The sequence below is a fragment of the Rhinopithecus roxellana genome, chromosome 6 (assembly GCF_007565055.1).
Source record: "Rhinopithecus roxellana isolate Shanxi Qingling chromosome 6, ASM756505v1, whole genome shotgun sequence".
Classification (NCBI taxonomy): Eukaryota; Metazoa; Chordata; class Mammalia; order Primates; family Cercopithecidae; genus Rhinopithecus; species Rhinopithecus roxellana.
In genome coordinates, this window is record NC_044554.1 from 123,986,695 (window position 1) to 124,009,884 (window position 23,190).

Sequence of the window (23,190 nt, forward strand, 5' to 3'; positions counted from 1 at the left end):
ACAGAAAAGAACAGAACGCAAAGAAACATTTTATTTGGCTTGAATTTGAAAGTGGTCTTAAAAGAGGTTAGAATGCCTAGAACACAACAATGCTTTAAAAACAAACTTGGAACAGCACAACCCTATTTGGAACAATTGGACTAATATTGCCATGAGCCAATTGGCATCTTATAACAAGTGGAGTTTGCAAAGCCTATGCTACTCATAGATTTCTAGACAAGTCTGTGTTACATTGTACCACTTGAATATATGGTCAAAAGACAGCTCACTTTTATTTTCAGCACATTCAGAAATAATGATAAATTCTAGACCAAAGTGACAAACAATTAAATTATATACCCAAGAATTGTATCTTCCAGTGACTGTTAAGATTAAAATGTGTAGGACTATTAAGGTATTGTTTGGAAGATGGGGGTAGGGTCTATAAAACATAAGCATATGTATGCAACATGTATGTCTTTTGTCCTCCACATTTGGAGAATAATTTTTGAAATATGAGATGTATTGTGTTTTCCTTTTGATCTATATGATTTCAACATTAGGCTATGTATAAAAAATTAATAGTGACATAATTTATAAGGCTTCATGCTTTTTTAATTCAATCACAACAGCTGAACTTATGAATATCTAGAGGTAAACAAGGTTCCCTTTTTTTTCTCTTTAATTTGCTATCAAAGCCAACAATTTAAAAAGTTAGCAAAATTTGTTAACATAATTAAAATATATAGCAAAAGTTATTGAAAAATCTTCTATTCCATCAGCTAAACATTTTATAAATACTAAAATTTAAAGTTAGCTGAAAACTTGCCAACATAGTTGAAACTTGCTAACATAGTTGAAATGTATTATAAGTATTACTGAAAAATACTTCTATTTTATCACGTAATTTTAAAAATATTTATGAACCTTTCTATGAATTAAGCAAAACTTTTCAGAATGCAAAAAAATGCTAATAATCACCGTCCTTTGATTTACAAAGTGCAGAAAATAGGCAGGAATTGAGTGGATGAGGCATTTCAAAACTGATTGTAAAATGTTTATCTAATATTAGTAATATTCCAATGTATATCTGAGGCTACTCAACATATGCTACAAAGATACCCTTTGACACAATAACCTTTTTATTCGTAACAAGTCCTGTATATATTTCAGATATAGCACATATACCATCTTTCTTATTCTAGTCATGTTGAACACGTAGCATTACAAAAATTTAAAAATCACTTTACATTTTAAAATGTGACTAACATTGTTATGACAATGTTGACTAACAGATAAAGTGATAAAAAGTCTTTTCAAAGTGTTTGTGTTTGCATTTTAAATAAAATATAACTAGTATTATTTGATGTGCTTGTACTTTTTGAAAGATATATTTGTGAGAAAATAATACTTCTTTCACATTTTCGCTAATTTATTAATGATTTTCTAAACTGATATTTATTATTCATTTAATATTAATATTTATAACATTTTGTAATGTTTAGTATTATTATTAATTTATTAATAAATTCATTTAATTTATTATTGTAGCATTTTAATGACCATCATTTCTGTAGTCTCCAGTGGTACATAATTTATATCATTTTGAATTTTGTAAGGACACTTTGTAAGAAGCATGTGCTAAGTTTTGTTCATTGTGTGGCCAGATTTATTTCTGCGGTGCTCATATTTGCACACAATTCTCAGAGATCATTTTTAAAGTAGAAAATGTTCATATATTTTATGTTGATTTCTAGAAATCCAGGAAGTTTAACCAGATTTCAGCACTTACTTCTTAACAAAAAAAAAAATACTAACACTTATTAGTAAGTTTAACAATTGCCACAAATTTAGTTTCTTAAAACAACACCTATGTACTATACTTCAGAGTATTCTAGGTCAGAATTCCAGAGCATGGATCAGCTGAGTCATCTGCTTAGAGTCTCACATGGGGAAAATCCAGGTGTCATCAAAGTTGTGTTCCTTTCTGCAGATTCCTGGGATAAATCTACTTCTGAGCCCATATAGGTTGTTGGCCAGGTTCATTTATTTGCCATTATAGGATTGACTTTTCCACTTCCTTCATGACTGTCAGTCAGCGGTCAATCTTTAATCCTGCAGGCTGCTTTCATTTCTTCTCAAACTTTCTGTGTGTTACTCTCCAGCAATGGCAGGTTGAGTCCCCCTCACGTTTTAAATTATTCTCACTTCTGCTACTACATCTATGTGATCTCAGACAGAGAAAATCTTTTGCTTCTAAGGGCTCATGTGACAAGATTGGGCCCCTCCAGATAATCCAAAGTAATCTCTATATTTAAGGCCCATGACTTTAATTACATCTGCAAAGTATATGTAACACATTTACACATTCTGGGAATTGGAATGTGGATATCTTTGAGGGGCTATGATTCTGCCTACAAAAAGATTATATAAATTAATTCATATAAAGTGCTTAGAAAATGGTTGGTGAAAAATGGTTCTTTTTTTTTATTGCAGTAACAGTGAAACTTCATATATACAGTGCACCATGACATCATCTTATCCAACATTTTGCTCAAATCCATCATTAGCCTCAGTATGATCGATTGTGATTGTATTATTAGCCTATAACCTTTTAAAAAATACGTTGTTCTGCCACACTGTCATTTTTGTGGTATCAAATTAAACTGATATTTTAAAATATATTTAAAGCTAAAGTCAATTTATGATATATCTTTCTATTGTGAACTATCACTTTAGAAGTAAAGTTTTGAATTTGAGTATTCAACAGAATTTGGCCCATTTTGATCACTTTGGCATTAGGAAATTAACAGCAACTAGGCAACCTTATCGATACATTCAAAGAAAAACTGTCACTTTAGGTACCAGCTTGATCAAAAACTCAAATACAGATATGTTTGTAAGTCTGCAGCAGTTCTTGGTTACAGGAAGGTCAGCTGGATATTCTCAAGTAGGACTCTACTAATCTTTTCAAATGATTTTAAAATTACAGTATAAAATATCTTAAAGGAAATTTGTATATCTTTGATAATACATGGAGAAATATTTAAGCTTGAGCAAAGTTTTTTGTAGAAATGTAATATTACAATTGCTTTTGTGAAATCTTGTACTCTGGCTTAAGCTCTTTGAAGAAAAAACATGCTTTTTCTACATTTTGCAATCTCTTCATTCTACAAGATATTTGCCATATCAAGTTTGTTAAATGAAATTTAACATGTCGCTTAACACAGCAAAATATAAGAAAAATTAGCTAAGCTTTAATATCCATAAATATGTTAGGATTTTCATTTTTGCTTACATATGAAGTATGATTACTTCTACAATTCCTCAGAGTAAAAATAAAAATGAAATAAATATTTTTCTGAGGTATTATTTCCCTTTCTGTCTCATCAAAAGATTAAAATCTATATATCTAGAGTATTATATACTTTCCACATGTTTTTCAAACATTTAATCTTCTGTTTATTGCTCTAGAAGAATCTGTCATTACTTGGATATGGCAGATGAAGAGACCAAAAAGCTACTTAGCATGCTAAAAGCTAGTGGCAGAGCAAGTTGACAAAACAAAACAAAAAATATACACACAAAAAAAGTCCTCGTATTAAAGAATACTATAAACACCTCTACGCAAATCAACTAGAAAATCTAGAAGAAATGGATAATTTCCTGGACACTTACACTCTCCCAAGACTAAACCAGGAAGAAGTTGAATCCCTGAATAGACCAATAGCAGCCTCTGAAATTGAGGCAACAATTAATAGCCTACCCACCAAAAAAAGTCCAGGACCAGATGGATTCACAGCTGAATTCTACCAGAGGTACAAGGAGGAGCTGGTACCATTCCTTCTGAAACTATTCCAATCAATAGAAAAAGAGGGAATCCTCCCTAACTCATTTTATGAGGCCATCATCCTGATACCAAAGCCTGGCAGAGACACAACAAAAAAAGAGAATTTTAGACCAATATCCCTGATGAACATCGATGCAAAAATCCTCAATAAAATACTGGCAAACCAGATTCAGCAGCACATCAAAAAGCTTATCCACCATGATCAAGTGGGCTTCATCCCTGGGATGCAAGGCTGGTTCAACATTCGCAAATCAATAAACATAATCCAGCATATAAACAGAACCAAAGTCAAGAACCACATAATTATCTCAATAGATGCAGAAAAGGCTTTTGACAAAATTCAACAGCCCTTCATGCTAAAAACGCTCAATAAATTCGGTATTGATGGAACGTACCTCAAAATAATAAGAGCTATTTATGACAAACCCACAGCTAATATCATACTGAATGGGCAAAAACTGGAAAAATTCCCTTTGAAAACTGGTACAAGACAGGGATGCCCTCTCCCACCACTCCTATTCAACATAGTGTTGGAAGTTCTGGCTAGGGCAATCAGGCAAGAGAAAGAAATCAAGGGTATTCAGTTAGGAAAAGAAGAAATCAAATTGTCCCTGTTTGCAGATGACATGATTGTATATTTAGAAAACCCCATCGTCTCAGCCCAAAATCTCCTTAAGCTGATAAGCAACTTCAGCAAAGTCTCAGGATACAAAATTAATGTGCAAAAATCACAAGCATTCTTATACACCAGTAACAGACAAGCAGAGAGCCAAGTCAGGAATGAACTTCCATTCACAATTGCTTCAAAGAGAATAAAATACCTAGGAATCCAACTTACAAGGGATGTAAAGGACCTCTTCAAGGAGAACTACAAACCACTGCTCAGTGAAATCAAAGAGGACACAAACAAATGGAAGAACATACCATGCTCATGGATAGGAAGAATCAATATCGTGAAAATGGCCATACTGCCCAAGGTTATTTATAGATTCAATGCCATCACCATCAAGCTACCAATGAGTTTCTTCACAGAATTGGAAAAAACTGCTTTAAAGTTCACATGGAACCTAAAAAGAGCCCGCATTGCCAAGACAATCCTAAGTCAAAAGGACAAAGCTGGAGGCGTCACGCTACCTGACTTCAAACTATACTACAAGGTACAGTAACCAAAACAGCATGGTACTGGTACCAAAACAGAGCTATAGACCAATGGAACAGAACAGAGTCCTCAGAAATAATACCACACATCTACAGCCATCTGATCTTTGACAAACCTGAGAGAAACAAGATATGGGGAAAGGATTCCCTATTTAATAAATGGTGCTGGGAAAATTGGCTAGCCATAAGTAGAAAGCTGAAACTGGATCCTTTCCTTACTCCTTACATGAAGATTAATTCAAGATGGATTAGAGACTTAAATGTTAGACCTAATACCATAAAAACCCTAGAAGAAAATCTAGGTAGTACCATTCAGGACATAGGCATGGGCAAGGACTTCATGTCTAAAACACCAAAAGCAACGGCAGCAAAAGCCAAAATTGACAAATGGGATCTAATTAAACTAAAGAGCTTCTGCACAGCAAAAGAAACTACCATCAGAGTGAACAGGCAACCTACAGAATGGGAGAAAATTTTTGTAACCTATTCATCTGACAAAGGGCTAATATCCAGAATCTACAAAGAACTCAAACAAATATACAAGAAAAAAACAAACAACCCCATCCAAAAGTGGGCAAAGGATATGAACAGACATTTCTCAAAAGAAGACATTCATACAGCCAACAGACACATGAAAAAATGCTCATCATCACTCGCCATCAGAGAAATGCAAATCAAAACCACAATGAGATACCATCTCACACCAGTTAGAATGGCAATCATTAAGAAGTCAGGAAACAACAGGTGTCGGAGAGGATGTGGAGAAATAGGAACACTTTTACACTGTTGGTGGGATTGTAAACTAGTTCAACCATTATGGAAAACAGTATGGCAATTCCTCAAGGATCTAGAACTAGATGTACCATATGACCCAGCCATCCCACTACTGGGTATATACCCAAAGGATTATAAATTATTCTACTACAAAGACACATGCACACGTATGTTTATTGCGGCACTATTCACAATAGCAAAGACTTGGAATCAACCCAAATGTCCATCTGTGACAGACTGGATTAAGAAAATGTGGCACATATACACCATGGAGTACTATGCAGCCATAAAAAAGGATGAGTTTGCGTCCTTTGTAGGGACATGGATGCAGCTGGAAACCATCATTCTTAGCAAACTATCACAAGAAGAGAAAACCAAACACCGCATGTTCTCACTCATAGGTGGGAACTGAACAATGAGATCACTTGGACTCAGGAAGGGGAACATCACACACTGGGGCCTATCATGGGGAGGGGGGAGGGGGGAGGGATTGCATTGGGGAGTTATACATGATATAAATGATGAATTGATGGGTGCTGACAAGTTGATGGGTGCAGCACACCAACATGGCACAAATATACATATGTAACAAACCTGCATGTTATGCACATGTACCCTAGAACTTAAAGTATAATAAAAAAATGAAAAAAAAAAAAAAGTCCTCGTGATCAATACGGTCTTCACTAACTTTTAGATTGGCAGCTCTCAAATCCTTTAAGTAACAAGGTGGTTGATAAATAAATACATACCTTATTAAATACAATGGCAAAGCGATTTGTTTTGAGAATAACTTCTAGGACTGAGAAGAACTAAGACTCCCCTGGTTCTGACTCAGAAATCTGTATTAAATTGAAAAGTTGAAATAGAAAAACAAAACTTCAATAAACGCAGGGACAAAGGTGGGAGAAAACAAAAAGGAAACATTAAAAGAGAAAAACAAACAAAAAATAAATAAATAAAACTGCTCAGAACATTCCTCTGGAGCCATTTATAATTCCTGGGTATACTTCAGTATTTAAATTACTTGTCTGTTAATTACCTGGGCTGCAACTTATCACCTGGTCACATGTTTTAAGCAGAACACAAACTAGACTAGAACAAAGTAGTGATCGATGGGAATTAGTTCCATGATGTACTATTGATTGCATATAAAAAAGGATTTAGGGTTTATCACATTGCTGAAAAGTGTTTGTTTTCTCCCACAGATGTAGCCATTAGTTAGCATAGCATATGGCTGGAGGGTAATTAAAAGCTAATGCCTAGTAGAATGAGGATAAATAAACTAGAGGATGCAACCACATTACATCCCTCTGCCACTACTTGTCTTTGTAATAGAACTTTAGCCCATGTGTAGTGATTCTATTTCATGACATGGAGCACTCTGAGAAAAAGCAAGTTTAGGAAAGAGAAAAGAAATCCAGAGTACAGTTTGCACATGTTAACTTTAAGGTGTCCACTAGACATTCATATGTAGGTATTAAATAAACAGATGTTCAAAAATATTTCAGTAAAGAAGGATAGGGCAAGAGATAGAAATTTGGAGGTGAAGCATGAAACTGATAACTAAAACTGTCACCAGAAAGGAGTCTCAATCCAGATCCCAAGAGAAGGTTCTTGGATTTCGTGCAAGAAAGAATTCAGGGTGAGCCCAAAGAGTAAAGTGAAAGCAAGTTTATTAAGAAAGTAAAGGAATTAAAGGGTGGCTTCCATAGGCAGAGTAGTGGGCTGCTGATTGACTATTTTTATGGTTATTTCTTGATCATATGCTAAACAAAAGGTGGACTATTCATTAGTTTTCTGGGAAAGGGACAGGCAATTCCCAGAACTTAGGGTTTCTCCCCTTTTTAGACTATATAGGATAACTTCCAGAATTTGCCATTAAATCTGTAAACTGTCCTGGCACTGGGGGGAATGTCTTTTAGCATGCTAATGATTTATAATTAGCATAGAATGAGCAGTGAGGATGACCAGAGGTCACTTTCGTCACCATCTTGGTTTTGGTGGATTTTGGCCGGCTTCTTTACTGCATCCTGTTTTATCAGCAGGGTCTTTACAACCTGTATCTTGTGATACCAATCCTCCTGACCTCCTGTCTCACCCTGTGACTAAGAATGCCTAACTTCCTGGGGATGCAGCCCAGTAGGTCTCAGCCTTATTTTACCCAACCTCTATTCAAGATGGAGTCACTCTGGTTTGAATGTCTCTGACAAAACCATTGTGAAAGACTAAGATCACGCTGGGAGTAAGCCTAGAAAATAAAAGACAATTGAACCCTGTGGTTCTCTAGCATTAATCACTGGGAAGAGGAGAAAAAACAAAATAGGAGACTGATAAGAAGCAGCAATTAAAGTAAGAATAAAAAAGACAGTGATGTCCTGCAGGATCAGTGCAAAGTTGTTTCAAAAAGGAGGGAAGCATCAATAGTGCCAAGTGACAGTGAAGGTCCAAGTTAAATGAGGACTGAAAATTGACCACAATGTTTGATAACACAGAGGTCATTGGTGACTTGAAAAGAGCAGTTTTAGTGGAATGATGGGGACCGTAGTAGAATAGAGAATGTCAAATATAAAAATGGATATAGGCAGAAACATTGCTCTTTGAAGTTTTTTTGTCACGAAGAGGATCAGAGAAATGTGGTGGCAGCTGAAGGCAAATCTACTGTCAAAAAACAGAAGTGTTTTTTGTTTTTGTTTTGGTTTTTTATTTTGTTTTTAAGTGGAGAATTACAGCATTTGTACATGCTGCATTGGGAGAGAAAAGTTGATTGTGCAGAGAGAGGGATAGCCATTGTAAGGGAAGAGCTCTAAAGCACGGTCCATGTGGAGGAATTAGCTTTGAATAAAAGCCAGGGTTCACTGAGTATTACAGGAGAACAGTTATTGATAAGAATAAGAAAAAGATCTTAATCATTAGCGCGGGTGGCAACTGTAGTCCTCTTCAAGAGGAGAAAGGGAAACACTCCCAGCTTTATGTGTTGACCCTGAAGATGTAGCTCCCACTTTAAAATCACAGCATGTTTTCTCTCTGAGGATATTAACACTGTTGGAGGGGCTTGGTCCAGGTGCTTTGATGTCTTTTCCCCTCTAACTTTCGGAATCCAGCTATTATGTCAGGTTCCTTTTTCCCTTGTTATAAACTTTTTCTTTGGGGCCCAGTTGTTGAAATCATTCACATTTTTCTTGTCAAAATATTATTTGACCCATGTAAATTAGTCTTTGCAAATACATAATGTAAGATATTCCTAGTTCTACATAAATATCAATTACAGCCCTGTTTGGAAAACCAATATGCTCATTCTATGAGGAAATAAAAATAGTCAAAATCATGGAAGCCTTAGGATACAATAGGAGAGCCTCGTAGTCAACAATGGAATGTGTCCTCCTTGTGTAACCTTGCAGAACACTGATTGATATGGCGATTACAGCTTTCGTATCTTTTTTGGGGGGGACAGTCTCAGTCTGTCTCCCAGGCTAGAGTACAGTAACGGGGTCTCGACTCACTGCAACCTCTGCTTCCCAAGCTCAAGCGATTCTCCTGCTTCAGCCTCCCGAGTAGCTGAGACTACAGGCACCCACCACCATGCCTGGCTAACTTTTTTATTTTTAGCAGAGATGGGGTTTCACCATATTGGCCAGGCTTGTCTCGAAATCCTGACCTTGTGATCTACCCACCTTGGCCTCCCAAAGTGCTGGGATTACAAGCATGAGCCACCATACTCTGAATCTTTAAAGTCTCTTCTTGCATATAGCAATATTTTGCTGTTTGACCAAGGGCTCAGTTTTGATGGGAAGTATATGGAATGGTGAGAAAAATGGAAAAACTTAATCAGATAGATAATCTTCTGAATAATGAGTGACAGAAGCTCACAATTACTCTCACAAGCAGGAAGCTAAATCCAATGGACAGTCAAAATGGGAAGGAAAGGAAAAGTTACAGAAAGGAAAGGTGTTTCAGCTCAAGTCTGCTAAGAATTTTTTGTCTCAGTCAGGACTGGGTTACAGGGACAAAGGTTGATAATATATGATCTTGATTTATTGTTAGTACTGCTGGGAGAATCTTAGAAGGCCACTGACTAGGGATGTCAACAAGATAAGCAAATGAGCAACTGATCCAAAGTTAGAAATAAATTTTGAATATTGAAATGTGTAATTGATATTAGGATGATTTTCAATATAATCCTCCATCATGAAATCAGTAATCAAATACAATTGAAGTCACAGCTAAAAAGGTCAGAATTAACTAATTTTTTCTTTTTGAGGCAATAATGTTAGGCCTTTATAGTTCATACAGACACCAGAATCTGGATATATACTTCAATTAATATCAATTTTTGAGATATTTTGCCTAAGGGGAAAACAGGTACCTGCTGAAAGCGTATGTTTTTTTCTTTTCCTTTTACTGGGAAAGGTTCAGCTAGCTTGAGAAAGAGAAGACTCAGAAGTCCACACTGCTTCTATAATTCACATGGTGACATTTAACTGTCAGCTATTATTTCTAAACTATTAACTTTTATGAAAGCTATTTAGACAATGATGTCTATGGTTAATAATACTGGCTTCAAAAATGTCTTTGGGTGAAGGACAGAATCCTCATGGCAGTTTCTGCAATCTTTTCATTTTTTTTTTAAGAAAAAATTGCAGCAACAGTTTGGTGGTGTCCCATTTTCTCTCACTTAGAAGCATTCCTTTCTTTTTTCAGGATGAAACACCTTCAAGGATTGTCCCCTGAGGGTATTGTAAAAGCATTTTCAAGCTTCAAATTAGACTGGTCGCTACAGGTGGCTTCAGTACCATGTCCTTGGTGACTTATACACAGTGTCCGGCAGACAGTAAGTACTCAAGAAGAAGATGCTGAATGAGTTATAGTAGTTGGAGAAGGAGTTTTATCTCAATTGAGAGTTGATTGTTAGCAATGCTTCTATTAGGAAGGAAAAGTCAAAGTAAAATCAAACAAAATATTCCTCTAATTGCATTAATTTTTTTGGCTCTCCAGTTTCTTTCACAGTTTCTGCTTATAATGCTACTCTGAACAGGTTCCAAAATCTCTAAGCCATGCCAGTTTTTAATACCCTGGGAACATTCAATTTTATTTTTTTTAAAGCAAAAATTTCTATATATCTCATTAATTAATGGTTTTTCACCTAACAAAGCTAACAATGTAAACTTAGGAATTTTTAAAAGTATTAACTAGAGATACCTTTAAGAATACTTATGGAGTTCATGAACCATAAAAAGGAGTTGTTACACTCTAACATTTTTTGCTCATTTTTCAAATATCAGTCTATTAAGACATTTTATTTCTCTGACCTGATTTTCCCTGAGGCAACATATACATATTTGCTTATGTAAAGGATCAATAGAAAAGTGATTCTCAGAAAGAAAATCATTAAATTATTCTAGAAATCGGCCTCTGCACAACAATGAATGAAGTAATCTTATTTCTCACTAATAGTTCCAGAGAAATAATTTTAATTTTTGAATGTACCTGTATCTCCAGGTCTAAGTTAAAATGCTCACGTTTCTGTTGAAATGCTCACCTCACTGTCTCTCAAAGCACAAAATAGAGTCTGGGTTTCTGTGCACCTTCACAAAGGAGCCCTAGAATATTCATTCAGGAGAGCAAATTTCTCTGCCCCTGCAAGAATAACAAACCCAAACTTCTAGAGGGGGTCAAGTCCAGAGGGCTGCACAAAGGCAACAAAACCATCCTTAATACTTCCTGTGTGATACAGAGCCAACTTCAAGGTATTGCCAATCAGCAGTCAGAAGTCAGCCAGAAATACTCAACCTCCATCATAAAAGTAAGGTCTGCCAGAGGCTGAGTGAATGGTGTCTGTTTAACCAGGGCATCATTTTTCTTCTTTTTTAAATCAGTCTTTCACAGTAATTCAAAATTTGAAGAAATACTTCCTAGCACTCTTATAGCAACTTTAAATTTTTAAAAAATATTTTTATACTTATCATCTAAATGTTGTCTTAAAAACATCTGTAAGAGCTATTTTGTATATGAGGTTACTGATACAGAGAATAATGAAATGATGGTTCTAAAATCACATAGAAATTGAATGTCAGAGTCACATTCAAGTTTCACAATTCTCTGTGTGTAGGTTAGTGCTGCCCTTTTGCAAGGAAAGAACTTAGAATTCTCATCTCTGCCCTCATGACAGAGACATTTAGAAAACACAGACTCACTAATTATCTACATCCTAAAGCAAAATTTTAGTTAATCTTCACCATTTATTTTCATGAAGAAATTTAGTCGAGTTATTATGAAAATTATTTCAAAGAACAGAATCTGTTGGCAATGATGGACTCTAATGAGCAGATACTAAGCTGTTACATTAGTTTCCCAAAATTAGTGCCCTTTATATTGCTTCCTTAAATGTAACCATTTCTGCCAAAATAATTAGATATTAGTCCTTGAAATGAAAAGCCATGGGAAACTAATTACATAAAGTTGAATGAATATCTTAACTTTGTTGTGTGGCAGGCCATGGCCAGCCTTGTTTATAAAAAGCCCCTAAGTAAACGTAAGTGTAAGACACCTGGACCCTACAGACACAAAGAAGGAAGTGTGTAATGTGGCTGAGAATGGCCTGCCATCACAGAGCTCATTTCCTCTGCCTTCTGTGTTACTCACTAATGCTGCAGGTGGCCACGTGACTTAATTCTAATCAATAGAATATAGAAACAGAAACAATAGGCACCAATTTCAGGCCTGTTTCATAAGAATTTCTCCAAGCCCTTTCCTCTTTGACAAGCTTGTTACAACAGGCACAGTGGCCTTGGAACCCATGTGCTGAAGATGACAGAGGCATAGAATGGAACAAGCCCAGAACCTTGCTTGATTCACCACATGAGCGAAATTTGTCTACCTATTAGGAACAACAATTTTGGAAGCTGCAATTATTGAACTTCTGTCCATCTTGAGCTAGAAGGACAGAAAGAGAGTTTGTGAGTGCAGGTGGTATTAATTTAACCAATGTCTAAAGTATAATCCCAGCTTATGCACAAAAAAAAAAGAGGACTTTGCATTAGAATGGTTACACACAATTTCAGGACTTGAAGGTATATGGACAGCTTGAGTCATGATCTTGCTAAGAAATAGAATGTCTTGCATGGAATCATGATAAAATGGGTGTTAGTGTGGCCCTTTCAGGAGGTGTGAAGCTTAATGCCTGGCTCTGTCCCTGGTCCCTTAGACCAGGAATATTCCTCTCCCTGAGCAGAGCGTGAACCCTCTCCACCACCCTGGTTTTATCTTCACAGGAATGAAAGGAGGATATAGGGAGGCCATGATCACTAGATGTATCCATTATTGATGTTCTTCTCATATCCCTTTGATAATTGATAGAGCATGTGAGTAGGACTACTTGCCGTCTATAAATGGAATCCCAGTCTTCTCCGATTATTTATATGTTCAATTACTATAAACTTATTGGATGAAACATACAAAGATAGTAAGCAGAACTTATTGGATGATACGCAAAAGGAAACTTTACTTTTATTTTCACTGAACCTTTAAAAGCATGCCATGAGTCGTCTTTGTCCTCTGCCCCTGGATGAAATTTAGAAAATGTCCTACCATTTTTCTGAGCATCTTCATGTAAAATATAGGCTCAATTCATAACTACTGTGATTAATCCACTGCTGCAATTAAAACTTTAAAATTCTTTCAAAGGTTCACCTTTGGTCCTCCCTAATTCTTCTGTAGGCAAGCCATATGCATGGGAGAGTGGAGTATTTCTCTTTCCCTTACTTGTAAAACTGGTTACAGTTATTTAGACTTGAAGGAATAACAGATCTGTAAATATTATTATGGGAATATAATATCTATTATCAGTATCAAATTATTAGAATAATCCAAAATTATAAAATTAACATGACTTACAAGTGAAAGTGTCTACACATTTAAAATTAAATCTAATTTTTTTCTCTGATAATGGTTATAATCATACCTTAAATATTGTTCATTAGAAAACATTGGACATCAGCCAGATAATAATTTTAAATTCTTAACCTTAAATCCTAATTCCTTCAACAATACTGGTGCTTAATTTAGGAAACAAATAATACTTTTTTTTTTTACTGAATTGTAATTCAGGATGAGAATGTATTACCTCAGGCAACCATATGAGATGCTATTAAAAATGCAATTTATTCTACTACATAAAAAATAACTAAAAATGCTCTAAATCACAGAAGTGGTGTAACCAATGAACTGAAATATATTTCAAATTATTATATTAAAGTCCAAAATATGTTCATTCTACTTCTATGCACAATGTAGCACTCCAAAAAGCCAATGCCACTTTTTAAAATCTAAATTTGGTTATAAGAAAACATTTTGAAAAGCATTAATAATTGTTGAAGCTGGGTGAGGAACAAATGGGTATTCATTATATATTCTCTCAATGTTTACATAAAGTTTACATAATACACATTTTGTTATGGTAACTATTGTTTGAATAAAAAGAAACTTATATTTGAGCCAATTAATTTTACTGCCTATAGGAAAACACAGTGGCTCTTTAAGTGGGACAGAAATACAGTTGCCAAGCAAAGGGGCACACCAGGTATTACTCCAATACCAGGTTCAGGTGTGGCAAAAGAACCAGAAATATCTGAAGTTAACATATCAGACAACCTTCAAGCAGACAATCTGCAGCAAAATAAAATACCCAAATACCACATATCCACTGTGCCAACCTGAATTTCAGTGGATATTGTATTTCAACCACTATTCATAATGTGTGACCACATATATATTGTATATGTATATAACCACCTACATAACCATGTATAACCACAATCCTGACTTTTGTAATAAGTGCCTTGTTTCTTAGGAGTGTTACCATATATAGATACATCACTAAATGACATATTACTTAGTTTTGTTTACTTCTGAACTTTATGTAAATGGAATAATATTATATGTACACTTTGTCGACCTGTTTCTTTTATTTAAAAAAAAAAATTGAGAGATTCATTCATGTTGATATACTTACCTGCAGTTCATTTATTTTTGTTGGTATTCTTTGGTATAACAGTATCAACAAGGTATTTTTGATTATCTATCAATAATCTACTTTTGATGAATTTTGGGGTCATGCTTACTTTCTAGTTATTACAAACAAAACAACCTTATTAATTTTATGAGTATGAGTTAATCTAGGGTAAATCTAAGATTGGAATTACTGAGTGATAGGATACCTGTTCTATATTTTTAGGTACTGCCAAACTTGTTCTCAAAGTTTTTTGTAGCAATTGTCATTAGCAATGCAGACAATTCCCATGGCTTTTCATCCTCACTAATACTTTTAATTCTTCGTTTTTTGGCCAGTTACGCAGGTATATTTTTAGCTTTAAATGTAGCAATGCCTATGATGGTAAAGACTAGAAAAAGAGAAAAATGATATAATTCTCTAGCCTTAAGAGTTTCACCTATTTTTCAGATTCTTGCCAATAATAACCTTAAATAATAAAAACAAGGGATATTTCTTGAGAGTGCAAGGCAGTCACTTCTAAAGTAAAGCAGAAATAATTAGCTGCTTGGGAAGACTAAAATTAAGGGAGGCAGATCTTTTAAATGAATAACAATTAACACTGACATTTAAGTTTTACTACGTACACTGAGTATCTTTCATTTACCCATTTAGACCCACCTTATCCTTCCCTATCATTATTAACAAGACATCCACAGGACCCATTGCCTCTGGCTTCTGATTGTATTCAGCTACTGGAGAGCTCCAGCAGAAAATAGGAAGAAGAAAACTACCTCTTGCAGGAAACTAAGACCGGCCTGTGTTCTAGAGGTGCCACTCCTCTCCAGGCATCTCTCTCCACAGGACCCTCTCATTTTGGGTTCCAGTAACCCCTTACTCCCCTCATTCCTTCAGGCCTAGGGATGGTAGTGATTTTGTTATTTCAAACTCTAAGGTAATGGAGCTTCCCTTACACCCTTGATAACTTTATAGCTTATTCGGCTTTGTTGAGTTATTCTAATTTGCATATGGCATCTGTTTCCTGTTGGGACACTGACTGATATACAACTATAGTGATCCTCAAACTTTAGTGTGTATTAAAGTCACCTGGCAGACTTGTTAAAGCAGAGATTGCTGAATAACACCTCTGTAGTTTCTGATTCAAGAGGTCTGGATTGGGACCTGAAAATTTATGCCTGTAACAATTTTCCAGTTGATTCTCAGAGACTACACTTTATGAGTCACTCTACTACTACTCTATCATGTCTCAGACTCAATGGGACTTAGCCACCGTTGGTCTAGGAGAAGGACCAGAATCTATTATAGTCCTGAGTTCCTTTGAGGAAAAAGTATTGGGTGAGTGTGAGAATACGCCAGAAGCCCTAGAACCTTAAGATCAAGGGAGAAGATTATAAAACATCTTAGGTGTTAACAGGAATACTCTATCTCTGGTTTCAGTAAGCAGAAGAACAAACAAAAGCTATTTCGTTGATTTAGCTTTTTTCTTCCTAAAAATACATTAAATCTAGTTTGGTTGGAAAATTTTTATATACAATTTTTCTTTGGAAGCAAACAGTAGCATGTTAAACTATATAGCTTGAGAAATATTATTAATTTTCTTCTCTAAATGGCAAGTAGAATAAGGAGAATGTAAAAAGAAAAATGTCCAGGTTTTTAAAAAGGCTATATAGATCTCTTTAATTGATTGTAAAATAGTGGGAGGGAGCCAATATTCCAATATTAATTGAGCACCTACTATTTGCCAGTCTCTTATAAACATTAACTCCTTTTATCCTTCCATAGAAATCAAAGTAATAGATAGATAAGGACACAGAGAGAAACATGAGAAGTTAAATAGCTTGTCCAATTTTCATAGCTCATGATAAAGTTAGTATTGAAACTGAATGCCTATCTCCAATGTCTACAATTTCCCCACTAAGCCACACTGGTCCCAAAACAGAACACAAAGATTGTCATGGATGCTATACTGCCCTCAGGACTGAGCATGGCCTGCTGACAGCTCTCAGCCCTCAGTCGCTGCTCTTGGCTGGAAAGGACTACTTTGCTAGGCTGCCTCTACTCACTGAAGTTTACTGAGGTTGCGTAAAGTTCTCAACCCGTTGGCAGACTACAGCCCAACTATTCCCTCTGCCTACTTCTGCTTCCCTTCCATGATGGCTAATCCAGAGAACATTCCCTAATAAATTGTCTGTATGCTAATTTCCATCTCAGTGACTGTTTCTCAGAAAATCTAGCCTGTGGCAAAGATAGCCTCTTTTGGTCATTTAAATTGATAAGAAAACAAGGAATGGCTCATAGAACCATAAGATGGTCAATAATTTGAATGCTCAGAGTTCCATTTAAAAATGTGAACAGTGATTTAACTGAAAAGGTCAATAGCTCCTATACTGACTTGAATATTGATGGATTTCTAACATAAGAAACAAACACAGAAAAATTTGGGACAAAGTGGGATCCTTAAGAATACATGAATATGCATTTTTTTTGCCTTATCTCTCTTGTCCTCCCCTCTCACTTCCACCCTCCTCCTCCCTCTCTAATGCTATTCTCATGTCTTTTTACTTTCTCTCTCCTTCTTGTATCTCTCCCTCTTTCTAATCCTCTCTCTTTTTCTATAGTCATGTGCCTTGTGTTTCAGAGAAGATAGTTTATTCTCCCCTATATCAGCTTTTAAATGGAGTCTCAGCATTTACCACCGTCACTTTGATTGAGGTTCTCTTCTTGCTCCAGCTTATTAAATTCTGAAAACAATCATTCTCTTTGTGTTGGGGTAGCAGCAACATTATTAGCTTTTTTTCCCCTGAGATTCCTAATCGCTTTTCCTAACTCCCTTAGTCAACCTTACAAACCTGAGGAAGTGTTGTAAATTCTAAAGTTGCACTTAAGGAAAATTAATTTGAATCCTGTGGGTAGGTGCTTACTTCTCTAACATGATTGGGACCAGTAGTTGTTCAGTTAATAAAAAACCCAGTTTATAGTTAGGACATACATCTTAAACATTTTAACTTAAAACTACGAATGCATGTTTATTTGCCACTACATATATTCATCTTTTGTTGGGGAGCTAAGGTCTTTCTATTAAGTGAAGATCAAATGATCAGAGTTCTACATCATCTTTCTTGAACAAAATCTGTAATGTGTCATCTTCAGTTTCCAGTTTCACTTACTTTAATGTGGAGCAAAAACGTAATGACACTTGTGAAGCAACCTGAACAAGGAAATTCCCCTGTGAACACACCATCTTTTACAGTGTTCTCATCCAGAGCCAATATGGCAAGAACTATTTAAAATAACCCATTTCGAGCAAGATGGCCGAATAGGAACAGCTCCAGTCTCCAACTCCCAGCGCCAGCGACACGGAAGACCGGTGATTTCTGCATTTTCAACTGAGGTACTGGGGTCATCTCACTAGGGAGTGCCGGACAATCGGTGCTGGTCAGCTACTGCAGCCTGACCAGCGAGAGCTGAAGCAGGGCGAGGCATCACCTCACCTGGAAGCGCAAGGGGGAAGGGAATCCGTTTTCCTAGCCAGGGGAACTGAGACACAACACCTGGAAAATCGGGTAACTCCCACCCCAATACTGCGCTTTAAGCCAACAGGCACACCAGGAGAGTGTATCCCACACCTGGCCGGGAGGGTCCCACGCCCACGAAGCCTCCCTCACTGCTAACACAGCAGTCTGCGGCGATCTATCCGCAGGGCAGAGGCAAGGCTGGGGGAGGGGCGCCCGCCATTGCTGAGGCTTAAGTAGGTAAACAAAGCCGCTGGGAAGCTCGAACTGGGTGGAGCTCACAGCAGCTCAAGGAAGCCTGCCTGTCTCTGTAGTCTCCACCTCTGGGGACAGCGCACAGCTGAAGACCAACAGGGGAAGCAGCAGGGGCCGGTGCAGACGTGAACGACTGTCTGACAGCTTTGGGGAGAGCCGTGGATCTCCCAACGCAGAGGTTGAGATCTGAGAACGGACAGACTGCATGCTCAGGTGGGTCCCTGACCCCTGAGTAGCCTAGCTGGGAGACATCCCCCACTAGGGGCAGTCTGACACCCCACACCTCACACGGTGGAGTACACCCCTGAGAGGAAACTTCCAAAGGAAGAATCAGACAGGTACACTCGCTGTTCAACAATATTCTATCTTCTGCAACCTCTGCTGCTGATACCCAGGCAAACAGGGTCTGGAGTGGACCTCAAGCAATCTCCAACAGACCAACAGACAGTCCTTCTGACTGTCAGAAGGAAAACTATCAAACAGGAAGGACACCTATACCAAAACCCCATCAGTACGTCACCATCATCAAAGACCAGAGACAGATAAAACCACAAAGATGGGGAAGAAGCAGGGCAGAAAAGCTGGAAATGCAAAAAATAAGAGCGCATCTCCCCCTGCAAAGGAGCGCAGCCCATCGCCAGCAACGGATCAAAGCTGGTCAGAGAATGACTTTGACGAGATGAGAGAAGAAGGCTTCAGTCCATGAAACTTCTCAGAGCTAAAGGAGGAATTACGTACCCAGCACAAAGAAACTAAAAATCTTGAAAAAAGAGTGGAAGAACTGACAGCTAGACGAATTAATGCAGAGAAGATCATAAATGAAATGACAGAGATGAAAACCATGACACGAGAAATACGTGACAAATGCACAAGCTTCAGTAACCGACTCAATCAACTGGAAGAAAGAGTATCAGCGATTGAGGATCAAATGAATGAAATGAAGCGAGAAGAGAAACCAAAGAAAAAAGAAGAAAAAGAAATGAACAAAGCCTGCAAGAAGTATGGGATTATGTAAAAAGACCAAATCTACGTCTGATTGGGGTGCCTGAAAGTGAGGGGGAAAATGGAACCAAGTTGGAAAACACTCTTCAGGATATCATCCAGGAGAACTTCCCCAACCTAGTAGGGCAGGCCAACATTCAAATTCAGGAAATACAGAGAACGCCACAAAGATACTCCTCCAGAAGAGCAACTCCAAGACACATAATTGCCAGATTCACCAAAGTTGAAATGAAGGAAAAAATCTTAAGGGCAGCCAGAGAGAAAGGTCGGGTTACCCACAAACGGAAGCCCATCAGACTAACAGCAGATCTCTCGGCAGACACTCTACAAGCCAGAAGAGAGTGGGGGCCAATATTCAACGTTCTTAAAGAAAAGAATTTTAAACCCAGAATTTCATATCCAGCCAAACTAAGTTTCATAAGTGAAGGAGAAATAAAATCCTTTACAGATAAGCAAATGCTTAGAGATTTTGTCACCACCAGGCCTGCCTTACAAGAGACCCTGAAGGAAGCCCTAAACATGGAAAGGAACAACCGGTACCAGCCATTGCAAAAACATGCCAAAATGTAAAGACCATCGAGGCTAGGAAGAAACTGCATCAACTAGCGAGCAAAATAACCAGTTAATATCATAATGGCAGGATCAAGTTCACACATAACAATATTAACCTTAAATGTAAATGGACTAAATGCTCCAATTAAAAGACACAGACTGGCAAACTGGATAAAGAGTCAAGAACCCTCAGTCTGCTGTATTCAGGAGACCCATCTCACATGCAGAGACATACATAGGCTCAAAATAAAGGGATGGAGGAAGATCTACCAAGCAAATGGAGAACAAAAAAAAGCAGGGGTTGCAATCCTAGTCTCTGATAAAACAGATTTTAAACCATCAAAGATCAAAAGAGACAAAGAAGGCCATTACATAATGGTAAAGGGATCAATTCAACAGGAAGAGCTAACTCTCCTAAATATATATGCACCCAATACAGGAGCACCCAGATTCATAAAGCAAGTCCTTAGAGACTTACAAAGAGACTTAGACTCCCATACAATAATAATGGGAGACTTCAACACTCCACTGTCAACATTAGACAGATCAACGAGACAGAAAGTTAACAAGGATATCCAGGAATTGAACTCATCTCTGCCCCAAGCGGACCTAATAGACATCTATAGAACTCTCCACCCCAAATCAACAGAATATACATTCTTCTCAGCACCACATCACACTTATTCCAAAATTGACCACATAATTGGAAGTAAAGCACTCCTCAGCAAATGTAAAAGAACAGAAATGATAACAAACTGTCTCTCAGGCCACAGTGCAATCAAACTAGAACTCAGGACTAAGAAACTCAATCAAAACTGCTCAACTACATGGAAACTGAACAACCTGCTCCTGAATGACTACTGGGTACATAACGAAATGAAAGCAGAAATAAAGATGTTCTTTGAAACCAATGAGAACAAAGATACAACATACCAGAATCTCTGGGACACATTTAAAGCAGTGTGTAGAGGGAAATTTATAGCACTAAATGCCCACAAGAGAAAGCAGGAAAGATCTAAAATTGACACTCTAACATCACAATTAAAAGAACTAGAGAGGCAAGAGCAAACACATTCAAAAGCTAGCAGAAGGCAAGAAATAACTAAGATCAGAGCCGAAATGAAGGAGATAGAGACACAAAAAACCCTCCAAAAAATCAATGAATCCAGGAGTTGGTTTTTTGAAAAGATCAACAAAATTGACAGACCGCTAGCAAGACTAATAAAGAAGAAAAGAGAGAGGAATCAAATAGATGCAATAAAAAATGATAAAGGGGATATCACCACTGACCCCACAGAAATACAAACAAACATCAGAGAATACTATAAACGCCTCTACACAAGTCAACTAGAAAATCTAGAAGAAATGGATAATTTCCTGGACACTTACACTCTCCCAAGGCTAAACCAGGAAGAAGTTGAATCCCTGAATAGACCAATAGCAGGCTCTGAAATTGAGGCAACAATTAATAGCCTACCCACCAAAAAAAGTCCAGGACCAGATGGATTCACAGCTGAATTCTACCAGAGGTACAAGGAGGAGCTGGTACCATTCCTTCTGAAACTATTCCAATCAATAGAAAAAGAGGGAATCCTCCCTAACTCATTTTATGAGGCCAACATCATCCTGATACCAAAGCCTGGCAGAGACACAACAAAAAAAGAGAATTTTAGACCAATATCCCTGATGAACATCGATGCAAAAATTCTCAATAAAATACTGGCAAACCAGATTCAGCAGCACATCAAAAAGCTTATCCACCATGATCAAGTGGGCTTCATCCCTGGGATGCAAGGCTGGTTCAACATTCAAAAATCAATAAACGTAATCCAGCATATAAACAGAACCAAAGACAAGAACCACATGATTATCTCAATAGATGCAGAAAAGGCTTTTGACAAAATTCAACAGCCCTTCATGCTAAAAACGCTCAATAAATTCGGTATTGATGGAACGTACCTCAAAATAATAAGAGCTATTTATGACAAACCCACAGCTAATATCATTCCGAATGGGCAAAAACTGGAAAAATTCCCTTTGAAAACTGGCACAAGACAGGGATGCCCTCTCTCACCACTCCTATTCAACATAGTGTTGGAAGTTCTGGCTAGGGCAATCAGGCAAGAGAAAGAAATCAAGGGTATTCAGTTAGGAAAAGAAGAAGTCAAATTGTCCCTGTTTGCAGATGACATGATTGTATATTTAGAAAACCCCATTGTCTCAGCCCAAAATCTCCTTAAGCTGATAAGCAACTTCAGCAAAGTCTCAGGATACAAAATTAATATGCAAAAATCACAAGCATTCTTATACACCAGTAACAGACAAGCAGAGAGCCAAATCAGGAATGAACTTCCATTCACAATTGCTTCAAAGAGAATAAAATACCTAGGAATCCAGCTTACAAGGGATGTAAAGGACCTCTTCAAGGAGAACTACAAACCACTGCTCAGTGAAATTAAAGAGGACACAAACAAATGGAAGAACATACCATGCTCATGGATAGGAAGAATCAATATCGTGAAAATGGCCATACTGCCCAAGGTTATTTATAGATTCAATGCCATCACCATCAAGCTACCAATGAGTTTCTTCACAGAATTGGAAAAAACTGCTTTAAAGTTCATATGGAACCAAAAAAGAGCCCGCATTGCCAAGACAATCCTAAGTCAAAAGGACAAAGCTGGAGGCGTCACGCTACCTGACTTCAAACTATACTACAAGGCTACAGTAACCAAAAACAGCATGGTACTGGTACCAAAACAGAGCTATAGACCAATGGAACAGAACAGAGTCCTCAGAAATAATACCACACATCTACAGCCATCTGATCTTCGACAAACCTGAGAGAAACTAGAAATGGGGAAAGGAATCCCTATTTAATAAATGGTGCTGGGAAAATTGGCTAGCCATAAGTAGAAAGCTGAAACTGGATCCTTTCCTTACTCCTTATACGAAGATTAATTCAAGATGGATTAGAGACTTAAATGTTAGACCTACTACCATAAAAACCCTAGAAGAAAATCTAGGTAGTACCATTCAGGACATAGGCATGGGCATGGACTTCATGTCTAAAACACCAAAAGCAACGGCAGCAAAAGCCAAAA

General features: G+C 37.1%; 1 long non-coding RNA gene across 2 annotated transcripts in view; it reads left to right on the forward strand.

Moving 5' to 3' along the window:
- The window catches only part of LOC104682785, a 232,296-nt gene that overhangs the window by 144,109 nt on the left and 64,997 nt on the right, over positions 1 to 23,190 (forward strand). For both annotated transcript variants that reach the window (XR_750736.2, XR_004058088.1), the window contains one exon: positions 10,460 to 10,589. This is a non-coding gene — a long non-coding RNA (uncharacterized LOC104682785). The remainder of the gene's footprint in view (positions 1 to 10,459; positions 10,590 to 23,190) is intronic.